Genomic DNA, 17,500 nt, shown 5'->3' on the forward strand with positions numbered 1-17,500 from the left:
TGGCTCTATTGGGGATGATTAATTCATGGTGTTGATGCAACTTTGACCGTCACAGGAGTTTGTGGAGCTGGTACCGAGATATTGTGTAGCAAAAGCCTGAAAATGGACAGTGCCACTATACAGTATAGCGATCAAAACAGTTGATATTACAGCCAATGGACTCAAACATCAATTTGATGCATTTTTTTTGCCTGAAACTAATGGCCTAGCCTGCCAGAGTGAAGACCAGTGGCTTTGCTCAGATGTTATATTAAATTAGGCTTACGTACGGAGATAGGACTATTCATTTATGGGAAAGGGAAGCCGGTTGCTTCACATTAAATCTAATCTAATCATGTACTGTAGGTACGCAACTACGCATGTTGGGCATTTCATTTGAACCAAACGGTCTTCATGTTTCAAAGTTGGATATGATTGAGTAAACGCTACATAATAAGGGCAAAGAGTCAAGAGTGTCACTACAGAGCAAAAGCATAGCAATGCCCATTTCCCACACATTCAAACTACAGATCGATCGATCGATCGATCGATCGATCGATCGATAGATATATGAATGATCAGAATTGATCATAAAGTGTACTTAAGAATGTTTCCACAAACATTGAGGCATTCATAATGGTCTTTCTCACCTGAATAGTTTTTCATATTCTCATCTGAATATAAACATTAACAAATCTTCCCCTAATCCGCCATTATCTCTGAGTTTTTTTTCTCCTCGCTGAACGCTGTTTAACATAAACCGCGACTACTGCAAAATGGAATGTCGCCGATTGAAACGGTCTTCTCTGGGCCACTTACACAGCTACCCTGTGTGTCTACAAACAGTTTAATGCGCGATCTGTGGTATTTAGCGAGGTCTGTGGCGACGTGAAAAAAACTAAAAAACAACAATAAATCGCTGGCACTGGTGAGTACATTATGATATTAAACTCTGCCGTGGAATGTGTTAACAGTGCCATGCGCCCCAGTCTGTTACTCAATATTATCATACTGTAGAGCACAAGTTGTTTGCCTGAAAGACCACTGGATACTTGGACACTGCAGGCAGTACTCTAATAATAACAACAGTAGTACAAGAGAGCCTGATACAGAAACTATCGGTATGTTATAGCACAATGCAGGATCCACAAGTAGCAGGCTAGGTTTAAGGCTGATCCAGTCTGATGACATGCCTGAGACTCGTCTGTTTAGGATCCATCAGTCACAGCTTTAATCACCTGTTGTCCATGCACAGCCTATCAAATATCACAGAGGCTGAACAATCACCCATTTATGACATGAAATAGGATCACCGTCTGCCTCAGTCAAACACATACCAAGCTTGCCCTCCTGATCGTTGCTATCGTCACACTATCACGGTGCTTATCACTGTCAGCTGTCTGGCTGCTTGGCAGTCGGCCTGCAGCTGATGTTTGTTTGTATGACTCACCTGCTACAGGGATGAGATCATTCCTACAAACGAGCCCTTCTACCCCGTCATTAACGATGACGACTCTTCGCTTGCCAAGGATGGGCAAGACCGTGCAGGCTGCAGCTGTTGCGCTCTAATCTTCGAAAGGTGGATTGTAGGGGTTTATTGAAAACAGTAATGGGCCCCGAAAAATCCCACACGATACCGTGGGTAGAAAAAAATGTGCACAGAAGCATGGCAAACAAATACACAGATGTTTACAGACATAAAGGGGAAAACAATTAGTGGCATTTATTTGACAAACCCATCCTGAGTTCACAGAGGAGTTCATTAAAAGTTATGCTGCCGCACATGTGGCGAACACAAAAAGCGTGTAGAGTTGCATTAAGAGGCATTACTTAGTTCACAATAACACCACTAAAAGATTACAGAAACCAATACACACACACGATAAACAACCTTGGGTAAATCACTTGATTATTTACTTTGGGTTAACCCTGTATTGTACTGTAAACTGATGGATAGGGATGTATTCCGTTTTTGTACATCATTAAAAGTACCATAACCCAGCCTAAAATGGTTATACGAGTGATGTAAAAAAATCAACCAATACACTGGGTGCCCTGATGAAACTCCTCCTGCTTTTACACTTTTAGGATCTTGACATTTTAAAATAGTAGAAGAATATCTCAGGCGTTATATAATAATAATCGACATCGGCAATAATAATTGCCGATGTCGTCAAAAAAGTTAAATAATGGCCGACATATCGCCCAGACTGATATATATCGGTCGGACTCTTATAAAAATAGCTGAATATCTGAGTGAGGAACGTCATGTTTAATATATTAACAACAAACAGACCCAATAACAACAAACCTCTACACCAATCATCACCACAGATGTTAGAGTTCAAAGTCTAGCTCGTTATGCCTGTACAATTTCACATGTGCAGTCAATGGGTTAGGATTAAGATAACTATTGCCAGATAGTCGCCATTGCAACAAAAATGTACTCAAGCACAAGGAGGCTACCCAGCACGTCTGCTAGGGGCAGAAACGTTAACGTTTTCTCTTCAAGAGAAGAGAAGAGAAGAGACGAGAAGGCCTGGGCTCTTTCACAGTACTCGTCTAAAATAAAGTCCAGATTTACAGCATCCCACAGGAAAGATATCTGTCTTTTTCTGGCGAGAGAGCAGCAGAGTGGTCCAGCGCGCTTTGGCCATGCAGTCTCCGCAGACACATAACAGAACTCAGGCCTGCACTGCACGGCCATAAATTCAGATGGGAGGGCGGGGTAGGGGAACGAGAGGTAAAGATATTCATGCTCACGCACAAAATAAAGGCAGTGGGCGGTGGCGAAACCAAGACTAAAACTCCATTTGCGATATTGTTTGATGTATTTTACTGGCATGATGGGAGTTTGGAAACCGATTTTCCAATGTGCCATTTGAGCTCTTAATAGTAAAGGAGGTGCATTAAAAAAACAATGCATTTTTATCCAAACACATCATTAAGGACTCTAAAGGTCCTTGCACACTGGTGCGTCTTTTCGTTGCGTTTTTTTTACAACAATGAAAAAAATTGAAAAAACAATGAAAAAAAAAAAAACGCAACGAAAAGACGCACCAGTGTGCAAGGACCTTTATGGTGTGAAATATGGTCTGGGCCTCTGGGGTATCGATGTGAGTAGGCAATAGCCTAGGGCTACTGTGTGTTGTTGTGAAATTTCAAACGTTCACTTCACACAAATATCATTCAGCGAACACAAAGACACATTATCTTAGGATTGTGTTTGTTTGTTGTAAGGGCACGTCTAGCTTTACCGAGGCAATACCCCGGACTAAAAAGAGAAGGTGTTAACAGAGTCAGATGGCTAACTTAAATACTGTTGTCTTTATGCACTTTTAAGGTCGGATAAACTTCAAACTTTAAAAAGACATTCCTAGTTCCAGAGTTTCATACCAAGTTCCTTTCACAAGGGATTAAGTCTTTTAAACTTCACTGTGTCCCTTCTGAAGATAGATAGGGCCAAGATAAGACTCACGTCAGCTGTGGGCCAACACAGACACACATCAGCATGGGTCTCCTAAAATAAAGCAGATAACAGGGTCCTATGAAGAGTGGAATGCTTCAAGGGGCCCGGCAGAGATAGTGCCTCCACGTCCTTCATACTGTAGGCAGAACCTCAAAATACATTTTATAACCTAATGCTGGGAATCATATTGGGTTCTCCAATACGGTAGATATATTTTAGTGTAGTGTAGTATGAAGAAATATAAAAAATTTAAAATATTGTATTATAATCTTTTTACATTTAAGCCATAATCTATGGAAACATTACAAACGTAGCCTATAAGGTTATTTACATCTTACAGTATGTAACTATCTTGAGTATTGGGGTTGTGGTTGGATGAGACTTCATCACTGATGAATCTCATTAAAGAATAATATATAAATTCTATGTTATTAACATTAAAAATGAACAGTTTGTGGTTGGCAGCACCCAATAATGATGTGATCCTCAACTAGGGCATGTGATCTACCTACCACACATCCACAGCCAGGCTGAACAGTGCCCTGGGGAGAATGTCCACACTCGCCCTCACACCTCATATGTTTGCTCACATAACAGCGTAGACTTTGTGTGTGTGTGTGTGTGTGTGTGTGTGTGTGTGTGTGTGTGTGTGTGTGTGTGTGTGTGTGTGTGTGTGTGTGTGTGTGTGTGTGTGTAAGCAAAAGCTGGAAGAGACAGAGAGAGTCAGACAGAGACTAAAGAAAGATAAAGACAGCGAGCTAGAGAGAGAGACACACAAAGAGCAAAACAGAAAGAGAAAGAATTTGAACGAGCGAGAGTCCGACAGCACATCTGGTGAGGACGGATCCACAGCACCAGAAATGTCCACCAATTCCGTTTGCCAGTGAATTCCTGGTGCTGTTTCCATCTGGGAACATCTTCTCAGGAACCTGTCATCCAGCTTCGTTTAGAGAACGGGAACACAAAAGTGGAATGGAGAGACGCTGCTGGAAAGCTTGTACCCCTCATTTCATTTCTCTCCAGAAATGTGTTGGGGGGGGGGGGGGGGGGGGAGAGACGGTCGAAGTTGGCCAGAGGAGAAGAGGCTGCCATTAGCGTACTCAAATCCATCTGTAACAGCACTATGGGAGCCTGGCAGCAAACACCTATTTCCACAGAACTGACTGGGGAAGAATCAGTGAACCACAACTTCACAGTGGATGTTTCTGAAATATTGCGAAAAACAAACATTTATTACAGGTCCTAAAGCCACTCATCATAATGGGAGCACTTTTGAACAGGCATAATATAATAGTTACTTAAGTTACAAGTAGACCAATATAGCATGGTAATTTATGGCTCCTCTCCACCTCCTTAGGATATGATTTACTTTTTGGAAAAATCATTTTATTAATTGGACGTTCCAAACCATTTTCTGGATGTATAGTCTATTTAAACAGACTTTCACTACACAGAGATGCCTAAGGCCAACTCATAGTCCAGATGTGGGATACATCGACCGGACCCCACTGGGGTCTGCAAAGACTAATGATTAGGGGTGTGCCCTAATTTCACGATACGATACACGATATTGGGCTCACGATATCGATACGATATATGGCACTTTTTTATTATGAAAATATATGGGGGGGGGGAAGCAAATGCAAACAAATACTTCGGTTTTTGCAATATTATTATTGCAAAAAAAAAAAAAAATCTTTTTTCAAAACGATACGCGGGACGATATATCCGCTCACCCCTACTAATGATGCATGTGGTGCAAAGCTCAATTTTTGTGACAGCACTCTTACCTACATGTACAGTAGCTTCACCTAGTGGTGACACACAAACTCAAAGCATAAACTGTGTCACATCCACTTGCACCATCACAGTGAAACAGCTGTTCTGTGTTAGAAATGACAAAAAATATACATGAGCTTTGGGTGATTTTAACTGCAATTTCTTAAAAATAGCATAGTAAAATGATTGATATGTACAAAAGTAGTGTGAGAACACGATTGGTGTCCTGAAAAGGAAACCATTGCATTTGTCGACTACAGAAATAGTGCTTTTCCAAATGGCCTAAGTTTGAAGCCATATCACAACCGGACAATGAAAAGGCAAAAGAAGGCAGACTGTCCATCTATGGTCTGTCAGCACCGTATGCACCCTGTACTTATAGACTCAGCGCCCATAAAGCGGCCACAGATTCACGCTCAACCTCACTCTCTTCTCCACACAGATCTCCTTCTGAAACTCAAATAAAAAGCGTCTGAAGAATCATGCTGCGCAGCATCCAAGATTCTGAGACATTTCTAAGGGAAGGCCCAAAACCCAATCATCGTTGAGGCTTATCGCAGAGACCTGTTTCTTTTCAGAGCTAACAGCTCAGTTTGATCAGAGCTGGTGATTCCTGTTAGTACTGGGATAAGTACTAGCAGACACGCGACCAAGCTCAAGGGATATGGGGTAATAGATTGTAATCAAAGTTAACTTGGTCAGGTTTTAATTTGCAATGAGTGTGTTCGTGTCTCAAATATTTGAGTCATTACTCAAAGCATTATGATAAATTGAACTGTAAATGATTTTTGTCTCTATGCATTTTAAGCCCCAATAAGCCCAAGTGCTCTAAGTGGGTCAGCATGCAGTATATGTCCACCTTTTTACTACTGGCTGGATTATCATGGAATTTACTTTGCACCTTCATGCTCCCCAGAGGATGACCCCTACTAGGCTTTCCTCTAACACCACCATTTAGGGGCAGCGGGGGCCTAAAGGTTAGAGGGGCGCCCTTGTTGCCGGAAGGTTGCCGGTTCAATTCCCCGGACCGGCATGAAAATCTGTGTGGGGAAGTGATTGGTCACCAATCTGAACCCCCCAACTGCTCCAGTGGAGCTGCTTAGTGGCCAACAGTATAAGACTGGTTGTACTAGTCAGCTCCCAGGTTTAACCCATTGATACCTGGAACGCATCTGTGTCACTTTTAGATTTCTTTAGGCTATTCAAAAATAGCAGATATACAAGCTCATAGCGCGGCACCGAGTGCCGCGCTACGAGCTTGTAGATCTGCTATTTTTGAAAAATCGAGGAAAATTGTTTTGGGTTTTTCTTTTCAAAAATTTGTTAGGATTTAGAAGACATTTCTAGAATCTTCTCAGGTCTTAATGGGTTAAATGTGTGTGTCTGTCTGTGTGTTTCTATGTGCAGGGCGTTGCTGAAAAAAGATTTTGGGTGAACCCATGGCTTTTCCTCTAAGCACCACCCAATATCGGCTATGTCCAAGTGTTTTTTTCTCTCCTGGGCACAGCATATGTTTTGAATTGTTTTCAATGAGAGTGCCCGTTAGTTATGCTATGCTAGAAACACCGGCAGTGTGACGAGGCGCTGAGTGTCTATTCTGCGCTGAGCTGTGCATGTCTGGCATTTTCACCTCGTTTCAGAAGAGCTGAAAAATGTGGGCGTTTAGGAGAGCTCAGAAGAGCACCTCGCATTTTCAGCCGGGGGAAAAAAAGGCTTTGGTGGACACAAGGCCTTAAACCACAATTTCTGATTGGGTGTAAGGAGCGGCACAGCCTCTAGGGGCTGTGAGCGGGGCTTCTTGTTGTCCCAGAGATGATACAGTAAGTTAATTTATCCCATTCTCTTACTGCATCTTCTGAGCAAGGACACAGTTCAGCGAGGCACTATCAACACTGTCCTCTCTCCCGCAAATAAAAAATCAAGTCCAAGTTTATTAGATGAATCCACAATATAGCACAGAAGCAAAACATTTACAAGCACACCCATAAACACAGGGCAGAGTAGCTATATATATATATATATTCACAAGTGGATAAAATAGAAAATGGTCGTAAAATAAGAAAAATAAATACAAGCGGGTAATAAAAGAGCAAGAGGTCGTGTCCACTGACACTGAGGCATTTTTCCTGGCTGAAAACACCAAGGCGCTCGCCTAAAAACGCTCGAGTTGAAAATATTTCAGCTCTCGGCATGCAGATAAAAATGCCACACGTGAACACGTCACATTGCTGGGGCTTCCAAAACCGCGGTGCTCAGGAATAAAATGTGTTGGTGGACACGGACCCTAAATGCTAACGGTACAAATATTGTTTAGCAGAACACACTTTGCGCCGTGAGCTCAACCACAGAAGCTTGTGTCAGAGGACAAGTCTGGGGTCAACGCCAACAGGGCAGAGAACCCAGCTAAAAGCATGTGCTTCTATTAGTAGCTCTTCATAAAGTGCCACTAATTAGATTTAAAAGTGGGGGGTTAAAAATAAAAGAAATGCATCCCAGAGACGTAATCTATTTGTAAGACCCTCAGGGCAGCAAAGCCCCTGGAAGACATTGGGGAAGAAGTCTTCAGTCTCTTCCCTCTTGGACCTACAGACAGCTGGGGCATAATGACCCTTTTTTCTACCACCCTGTTCTACCATTTGCCTCTCTCTCATCTAGGGGAGACAGACAAGGGAGGGTGTTTAAACTCATCACATCTCTTTTACAGCTACAGAACACGTGAAACTCTCTTAGGCTTATGTGTGTGTTAACATAGACCTTATTTTCTGCATAAAAACCCTAAAGCATTTGAAATCTGGCAAGGGAACCCACTGCAAAGTGCAAACTCAATACTGGGTTTAACACTGTAGCACTCTCGTGCCGGTACAAAAGGCATGAACATACAATAAGACAACACAGTCCAAGACGTTACAGTAGACATGGTGTGTATATTATACTGTATGTTCAGGACATAATCTCTAAAACATAGTCTAACTGAGAAACAGGCATTTCTGAAGTGTTAAAGCAAGGACGACTCCGATGCATACACAACAGTTTTATGAAAACTACAGCAAATGGTAAATTGGATGAGTGTTTCTAAGCTAGTCTCGGGCGTTCACTGTGGGGAGGCTTGCACTTGCAGATCTACGGTGACTGACCTAGCAGAAGTGCAAACACAATAAGATAGCCTTGGGACATTCTCAGCACCACTTAACCTGTCAGTCAGTCAGTCAGTCGTATGTTCAACACAGCCCTAGGTGATGATAACAGATATGTCCAGAGTACAGTAAGACTTTTAGCAACAGGATGAGACATGTGTAGCAACGGTGTCTCTGTCCACTGGCTAATGAACACTTTCACAATGAGCTGTAAACTGGCTGACCCCAATTGTTTCCATTAGCATTGCTACAAAATGCTAACAAACTCCCAGTGGTCATTTCTAAGTCGGTAAATGTACTACTACCGTTTTTCAATTATTTTGTAAGCATGGTAATGTGGGAACAAAAATCATGACCATATCTGTTTTGTTTTTTTTGTTGTTGTATTTTCTGCTGTTTTTGTAATGGGTTTTTCTTATTTGTTTTTGTAATGGGTTTTTCTTATTTTTCTGTTTTTGTTTTTCATATTGTTAATATCTATGTGATGTCTATTTGCTCTGTTTTTGTTTGATTATTTATAGGCATTTAACACAAGAGCCATATTGTTGTTGTTAGGTTATATAATTGAAAATGCCAATAAATATATTGTTTAAAAAAAAATAAGCATGGGATATGCAATATCAATACCAGAATATTAATACTATATTTATAATATTAATAATATTAAAAGTCAATAACTGTCAAAAAGTGGCTGGTGTAATGTCTGGTGAATACATTAGCATGAGATTGAGCAATCAATTTCCAAATGTAGACAAATTGTATTTATTCACTCCCAACAAGTTCTTAGAATGATCACCAGGCCTCATGTCAGACATCTGCTGGACAGATCATACCTTTTCTAAACCCACACACAACACAACACCGTGTACTTCCTCTGGCTGGCTGTCTGCCCACTAATCAACGCATCCATTGAGAAAAGATTATGAGCTCAGCTAAACCTCCAAGTGACTGAAGCAATCTTATTTCCCTGGCTGACACAGTGACAAACAGCTGAGAAAGGTGACACAGCAGTGACACAGCGAGGCCAACAGTCAATGTTTCACAATGTATAACAGTATTGGACAGTAATTGTAACACAGCTCTACTTTCCGGCGGAAATTAGATCATCATTTGCCAATTAAGTAACTCTGTAATCTGTCTGGTATATTTTTAGTTGAGACCCTGAAAATAAACACGCACACACACACAATGTTCTGTCATAATATAAAAGCAACACCACAAACTGAGAGAGTACAAAGTATTGCACACATAAAACAGTTTTTCCTGAGAGCGTACAAAGTAGTACAAAGTATTGCACACATACAACTTTCTCACCATAGTATACTGTTATATAAACAAAATAAACAAAACTACAGTGTCAACATATACTGTAGTTTTCCATACTTCAGCTTTTGACTTCAGTACTCTAACCAAAAATGGACATGATGATTTCAGTGCCGTGGGTACGTGTGTGGAAGAACTTCTGTCTGGAGGAATGCCTTGGAGGAGCATACTGATTGTGTGTACTGTATGTGTTTATGTGTGCAGGGTTCAATTTGCTGGAGGGACGTGGGGGAATCAATTATTTTAATATTCCCTGCCCATTAATTTTTATCGCAAGTATCATCTCTGCTTCTGGCCAGACTTAATTAATAATGCATTTCCTTTTGGGAAATGTATCCACAAGTTTCCTAGCAAATTATGGGCATCGCTTCCTGTCGATTTAATCCCTGATACCTGATCAAATCGACAGGAAGTGATGCCCATAATTCCCTAGGAAACGTGAGGATACTGTTGGCTATATTTGAAATTTAGGTTTGATAACATCACAATTAAACAACAAATAAATAAAAATGCATGTTATGTACCACACATTTTTCAATAACAGTGAAAATAGCTGATCTACATGCCATTTGTTGTACGACAAAGCATAGCTTAAATTGTTTTTTTTATCGAACCCTGTCTGTCTGTCTGTCTGTCTGTCTGTCTGTCTGTCTGTCTGTCTGTCTGTCTGTCTGTCTGTCTGTCTGTCTGTCTGTCTGTCTGTCTGTCTGTCTGTCTGTCTGTGTGTGGGGGGGTTTGTGTGCTGCCCTGTTAGGCACCACTCTATTTATGTCTGAGTATCCTGATAGAGCGAGAGCAGGTGCTGTACAATGAGCAGCTGTAGTCTCATAGTCATTCAGCAGTGAATGAATCACACATGGAGAAGCTTTCTAGCCCTCAAAAAATCCTAATCCCCACTTCACCCCATTCCTGCACTCCTCAATACAGACTCGGAGAGAGTAGATAAAGCAACCTATGGAAATATCAACTGGATTTGGATTGATTCCTGTAAAAGTGACTGGAACCATCAAAACCATATCAGCCCATTACACAAAGCACAATATCCACTGTGGCGTTGAACCCAGCATATCAGAACATGCGATCTATCACTGAGAAATAGCACATTAACAAGTCCCATATGGACGGATATAATTTGTTGCCGGGCAGCTCGTTGTCAAAATAGGTAGGGTAGGATCCAAAGTGGATCTGAAGCGCTCAGAGACCTTAAAATGAACCAGACAGTTACATATCAAGCAACATCTCATAAGCCAAAATCCCTCCCTTCTCAGGGACACTCATAAATGTCCCTGAGCAAAATTCACTTTCAGTAGAAAAGATACAGTAGAAACACAATGCTATAATCTCATGTGTTTACAATTTTTATAGCATGGTTTCCAAAAAGATAAAGAAATTGTACATTTATCCATTGTTAATTGTTAATAAATCTATTGTTTTGTATAGATGTTTCTTTGACCAGGCTGACGCATATTAATCAGAATATTAACATGAAAAACAGAAACTTTCCCCACGAAAGTGAACCATTTACAATTGTCAGGAAATCTCACCGCAATAATCAAAACTTTGGCCAGTGATCAAAGAAAACCTACTTACTTCAAGGTCTCTTCTCAGGCGGGACTGAAAGCCATTGTGTTTGAAGGTATACAGTACAAGTCTTTTTGGGAGTCTTTATGGTGGTCTGCTAGTTCCACAGTCCAGGGGAAGGTCAGAGCTCTGGAGTCTGGAGGGGACTAATGGGACATAGCAACGAGTGACTGGCCCTGAGGCATGGCCACCTCCCCCACCCCCCCCCCCCCCACCCCCCTCAAGGAAAGCATGTGTTTGCTGTAGCAGGCATGAACCGGGGGCGGGGGGGAACTGATAAATTTAGAACGGTGCTTTCCCACTCCACTAGCACCAGGCCAGATCAATTGAATATACCAAGTGATGGGAGTGGATGGGCACATGAGATGACAGGGGAATCAAATATCATGATTGAAGCGTGATAGACTCGTAAGAAAGGGCAACGCGAGGGCAAAGCTAAGATAAGAGAGGGCAAGAGGGCAAAGCTAAGATAAGAGAGGGCAAGAGGGCAAAGCTAATGAGATTCAAAATACTCATAGGCCTACCTTACGATGTCTAAAATGTCAGGTCTTTTTAAACCATGTGGCAAACGGCTGCTAGAATGATTAATCGACCTAATTTAAGTTCTAGAATGGGAATGTCCCCTGAATGTTCCAGAGGGGCAGCGTTTGACTGCCAGCATGGCATGCTGGGTATTCCTATGCCAACGTCCTGGGGCCCCTAGACCTGAGGCCCCTTAAGTGGACCTTGCAATTTATGGAAAGGTAGTCAAAACGGAGCATTGTGGGTAACTAGAGAGCCGGTGAGCGAACGCCATTTACGGCCCTGGATACCAGGGCTTTGATATCACTCAATCTCCCTGAAATAGACTATGGCTATTCACTGGGATCAAATCAGCTGTCAGGCAAACAATCCCTCTACGACACAGTTACGCAAGTTGTATTAATTTGAGTTGTCACAGTCACTGGTAGGCAGGTTTCTGAACTGTCCAGAGCCCTCTTCTGAGACACAGAGTGAGTAGACAGAAAGAGTGCGACCTTATGATGAGCACTAGTGAGGACATTAGTGAGATATGAAGATAAGTGGTCCTTAGAATACAGTTTGGCTAAACTTATTTGTAATTCATTTTTATTCTTGCACACACACACACACACACACACCCACACACACACACACACCCACACACACACAGTGTCTTAACCCGTGATTTTGGATGTTAAATTGGATCATGAGGTGTTCTGAACAGGATCAGAGACAAAGAGAATCTACCCATAGAACCATATTGAGTTATTTTGTGGGGTCTTAACTCCATGGACCAAGTCATATTGAAGTGCAAGCCAATAGAGAAGGACTGGTTGCCAGTGACAGATGAAGAGCAGCAACTTGAACCCTGTAGCCCGGTTGAAGGGTGCACGGAGCTGACAACAGTCAGGTCAAGGTCTACAGTACCAAGTAAATATCATGTGGACACTATTTAAAGCAGTCATAACAACAACAAACCATAAGCTCAGCCTAGTTTGTGAGTTGAAAGCTATAAGGGTTAGGGGTAACGTGAGCTATGGTGAGGGGCTGATGCGTTTGGTTATATATAGGGGATGATTCAGCTACTGTATATGAGGTGGAAGTATGCTACTGATCTAGGGCAGGACAGCCCTCACAGCAGGGGGCACAGGGAGCTTTTAGAACTTGCTGCTGGGCATGCATGGATGAAAGCTATCAGCCACACACCTCATCTCCGATTAGATGGAGACCAGAGTACTTTTCCAAGCACTTCAAAGCTGTACAATGTAAGGTATAATGTACGATGAGCCTTTGTGTCTGTCCTGAGCTGTCTGGGTTTATCTTGCAAAAATTACCGCCGCTTGCTGCACATAATCTCCCTCATTGCATTAAATCAATAATTTCCCACAAAATATTGATTTAAGACTAAAAGATTACAGCAGGGTTTGATGTGTTGGGGGGGAGGGAATCCAGGGGGCATCGTCTGGGCCAAGGGTTCATGAAGGTGCAAAGTCCAGAAAACACCACGGCAATCCAGCAAGTAGTTTTCGATATATCTTCTTTAGAGTATTTTCTTTTTTCCAATATTGTGCAGCCCTAGAACAGGGGTCTTCAACAGGGGGTCCGGGACCCCTAGGGGGTCCTCAGAGTTACTACAGGGGGTCCGATTAATCTTTGTGCGATATGATTTTTTTTTAACCACTTGAACCCTAGCATCCCTTTTCTGAGGATAACTTTAGCCAAAAATAGCATATCTACAAGCTCACAACGCCTCGCAGCGCAATTTTTGGCAAAGGGGTATAGGTGTAGAGGGAAAAAATTGCAAACCAAGTTAAAAAAAATGTTTTAATCTGAAACAATTTTATACAATATAGAGGGGGTCCCTGCTTCATCTCTCTCTCAGCTAGTGGGTCCTTGGCCTGAAAAACGTTGAAACCCCTGCCATAGAATGAACTGCTAGCTTTCTATCCTCAAATCTGCTATGTGGTCAGCGAGATCCCTTGGGGAAATATTTCTCAAAAGTCCCAATCAATTGTGTTTGGAATGTCCGTTTTGACTTGGGCGAACGTGGAGCGAGGTCCAAGACATGACATAACGAAGAAAACACTGACTGAAACAATGAGTTGGACCGGCGGACAGACCACTCATTCATCATTCTGATGATTACACGTTTAAAAACGTCCAAAACCCCAGCGAAGGAGAACATTAGCCAGCTGGAGAGGAAGGAAGGGACTCGAACGTTGCACAAAGAAGACCCTGCGATAAGCACCAGGGCTGTGTTTCAGCTGGCCGACGAACAAAGGACAAACTGGGCAAAGGCAGGAGACACTGGGCGGATGCCAGTCCATAGGTCAGGAGGATGAAAGTGAAAATGGGGCATCCGAGTGGCTCCATCAGTGAATGCGCTGACCACAAAATTGTCTTCCTATTTAGATTTGGCACAGCACCTCTCCACTTTCACTTTTAAGTTTTAGGCTTTTTACTGTTTCTTCACTGTTCTATGCTTACAGGCATTACAAATAATCTTTAAAAAAAACTACCGTAACTGAGAAGGAGTAAGTGCATTTTTATATTCTTTTTTTGGTGGTTGGTGGCATTGCATGGGCTGCATTAATAGTATACTTAATTTAAAAAAAGATATACACCCCTGAAAATTCTAAATGCCCCTGAAATCAGAGGGGGGGGGGCAAAGAAGATGGACACCAACGAGTTCTGCAGTGTTTTGCTTTGGACAACAAAGCAAAACACTGATTTCCCTTGCTTCTCTTGGGTGAGTTTCACAACAAACAGCACCCTCTAGTGTCAACAACCAGACAGAGCCACAGAATCCCACTCTCCTCGCCTCCTTTCTTCTGGTTCTACTTACTTCAGCCTCAGCACTATCCTTCCTCCAAAACATCACCCCCACTGATTTGTTTATTGCTGTCTGAAATTGATTCATGCTTTCTCAGCAGGTTGAGTAATGAAAGCAGGGCACCACGCCAACTTTTGTGAGAGGAGGCGAGACAGGGGGGCTTTGCTTTGTGCTTTCTACAGGTTAATACTGAGCGTTTGAAGGCAAAGAAGTGTTCAACTCACCCACCACAAAGAGGCTAATTAGTGGCAGAGAAGCATTAGTGCTTTAAGAGCCAACAGAGAGACGTGGCAGTGAATGTGATTTCAATTTAGCCCTCGTTAGTCAAGGCCTGAACGCTAACATGGCCCAGACACACTGTACTGTCAGCACAACTGAGAAAACTGAGAGCAATGCAACTCTCCTCCTGTTTTTCCATAAACAGCTACAAATAGACCACAACAATGTCCTGGCTGGGATGCAGACAAACTGGAAATATTTGTATTTCTAAACCCACCCCCCCTTTCTCCCTACATTCTTACTTAGACAAAGGAAGGCCAGCCACGTAGGCAAGCTCACATCTACTCGTTAATTACAATATTTGATACAGTTTAATTAATACAAAACCATCCATTTAGTTGGTGTGACAGCTCTGTGCACTCCCATACAGGGAGACATGGAGGGCCCATTGTGTTCTCCTGAGACTACATAAGAGACCAGAGACTGGGCTCGCTCAGGCCTGGACCCATCCTTTCCATCCGTGAACAATGCTTTTCCCACTGAACACCATCCAACGGCATGGGCCACCATTCACACAGAGCGCCGAAGCGTGAGCTGCCAGTGCCCAATTAAAGTGAGACACTATAAAACCCTGTTTATATGTCTAAAAAAACTGTTGGGGGGGAAAAAATTGTTGAGAAATAACAGTAAAATAGGCTGGAAAGAAAGACAGCCACTGCGTTGAATCATCATCTGTAAACTATTTTCTATCATGCAATATTTGTGAGGCTCTTTCAGATCAAATAGTAGCCTACCCCTGCGTCAAAGGAAGGAAGAAAAAAGAAAAGGCAAGGATTCAGTAAAAGATGCCTTTTAGATGAAACAGGTGACACCTTAACATTGTCCCAGGGTTCTTCAAAATCTAACCTCAGCGCTGCATCTCGCTCGCGCAACAAAGTTGCCTCAACCAACCAACCAAAAGTCGACACACTCACAAGCCGATAGTTAAGCGGTCTCGCTGAACACTTGATTAGCTGCACGTCAGGCCCACACACACAGCCTTTCCTACAGCACAACACAGATGGTGTTCACATTGGATACAAATAGACGAGTGCCAGAGGAGACAGCAGCTTCAGACAGGAGAGAAAACAAGAGGGTTAACAGTGACAGACACTGAGAAAAAGTGGTAAAAGCGTGGGTGTGAGTTAGTGAGTGAGTGAGTGAGTGACTGACTGACTGACTAAAGTAGAGACCGAAATCAAACAAATGGAAAATAATTTGTCAGGGGACGAGGTTGGGATAGATTTCACAGATACTCTTCACTCTTGAGAGTTAACCACATGAACCCTAGCGTCCCTATTCTGGGCATGTCAGAATAGGCGAACATTCGGTACAAATAGCAGATCTACAAGCTCACAATGCGATGCGTTGTGACGAACTGTGAACTGTGGGAAAAAAAAGCAGGGAGCCAAACTTAAGACACCTGGGGGACCTCAGTCAATTGGGTTTACGTGGTTAAATGAACAGTGTGCAGAAATCCCAGGGCCGACAGTTTCAGCCTCTAAGCTCCCCTCCATCCCTCCTCCCCTATCAACGACATCCCTCTCCCTTCTCTGCTCTGCTCCCCTCAATCCATCTCGTTCAATCAGCCACTCCACTCCTCTCTCTCTCTCCCCGTCTCACCCCCCACTGTACCGTACTGTGATGACCTACATGTCTAGTCAACGGAGACTAAATGGCTGTTACACAAACCAGACCCCGCTTCCCACCATGGCCCCTGGCCCCGGCCACGGCAAATAAATGAGCCTTCAGAGTGCGTTAATGAGCAGATGTCCATGCAATGAGGAGTGCACAGTACGATCGCAAGAGCACAAATCAGCCAAAACCAACAGATTGAGAGATTGAGAGATTTAAGATTGGTTCAGATGACAAAACGTGACAAAACAAAACGGTGAACAGAACCGTACCTGTCATGGTGCTCAGATTTTTATTGGGAGAACGCATCTCTGAGATAGTGTGGGTTCTTTCCGTTAAGAATCAATCATCTTCAGCCATGTCAAAGGGCAGACGGTAAGAGAGAGGAGAAAGTAAAGGACACCGCAAGAAAGAGCATGAGAGAGAGAGAGGGAGGGAAAGAAAGAGACCGAATGAGTGTGAGATTTCCAGAGGGTAGGACTGAAGACACAAGAGTCACGTGACCAGACTGGATGCAACTGGCGGTTCACCAGCAAACCTCAGCCCACAAACCCACAGGGCGGGTTTGGCGGTGACACCAGCGTTGGCCCGCTCAGCCGGCACTCAACGGGGACATTGACGCTGTCAGTCTGGCGTCTGGTGTTTGGGAAAAAATCAGGGTCCTCGCCAGCGATGCTTCAACCACAGAAGAGGAGACGCGCACCTGGGGGTCGGTCGAACCGTGGTAACGGACATTATGATGGAGGTAAATAGAACACTGGAACGGCCATTTAGTCCTAACGAGCTCCAGTTAAAAGGACGAAGGAAGGGGGGGATCCCGTCCCAGATAGAAGAGGAGGAATCCCTCTGTGCTGCTTCCAAATGCCACGACGAGCCAAAGAGAGGGACCATAAAACACAGCAAAGGAGAGAGAGAGAGAGCGAAAGACAACTTTCCCACATGGATGAGGATCGACCGCCCTAACTGACAAAACACAAACAAGATTCACGTTTGTCCTCCCAAGAGATA

General features: G+C 43.1%; 1 protein-coding gene across 2 annotated transcripts in view; it reads right to left on the minus strand.

Moving 5' to 3' along the window:
• The window catches only part of svila (supervillin a), a gene marked incomplete at its 3' end in the record, with an annotated part of 110,613 nt that overhangs the window by 82,261 nt on the left and 10,852 nt on the right, over window positions 1–17,500 (minus strand). The window contains exon 1 of one of the 2 annotated variants that reach the window (XM_080418396.1): window positions 11,275–11,401. The exons of the other annotated variant lie outside the window; for it this stretch is intronic. Of the gene's footprint in view, window positions 1–11,274; window positions 11,402–17,500 lie in introns of those variants that run through there. 2 annotated transcript variants of the gene reach the window in all.

This window comes from Gymnoscopelus braueri (assembly GCF_963280865.1).
Source record: "Gymnoscopelus braueri genome assembly, chromosome: 21".
In the NCBI taxonomy this organism is placed as follows: Eukaryota; Metazoa; Chordata; class Actinopteri; order Myctophiformes; family Myctophidae; genus Gymnoscopelus; species Gymnoscopelus braueri.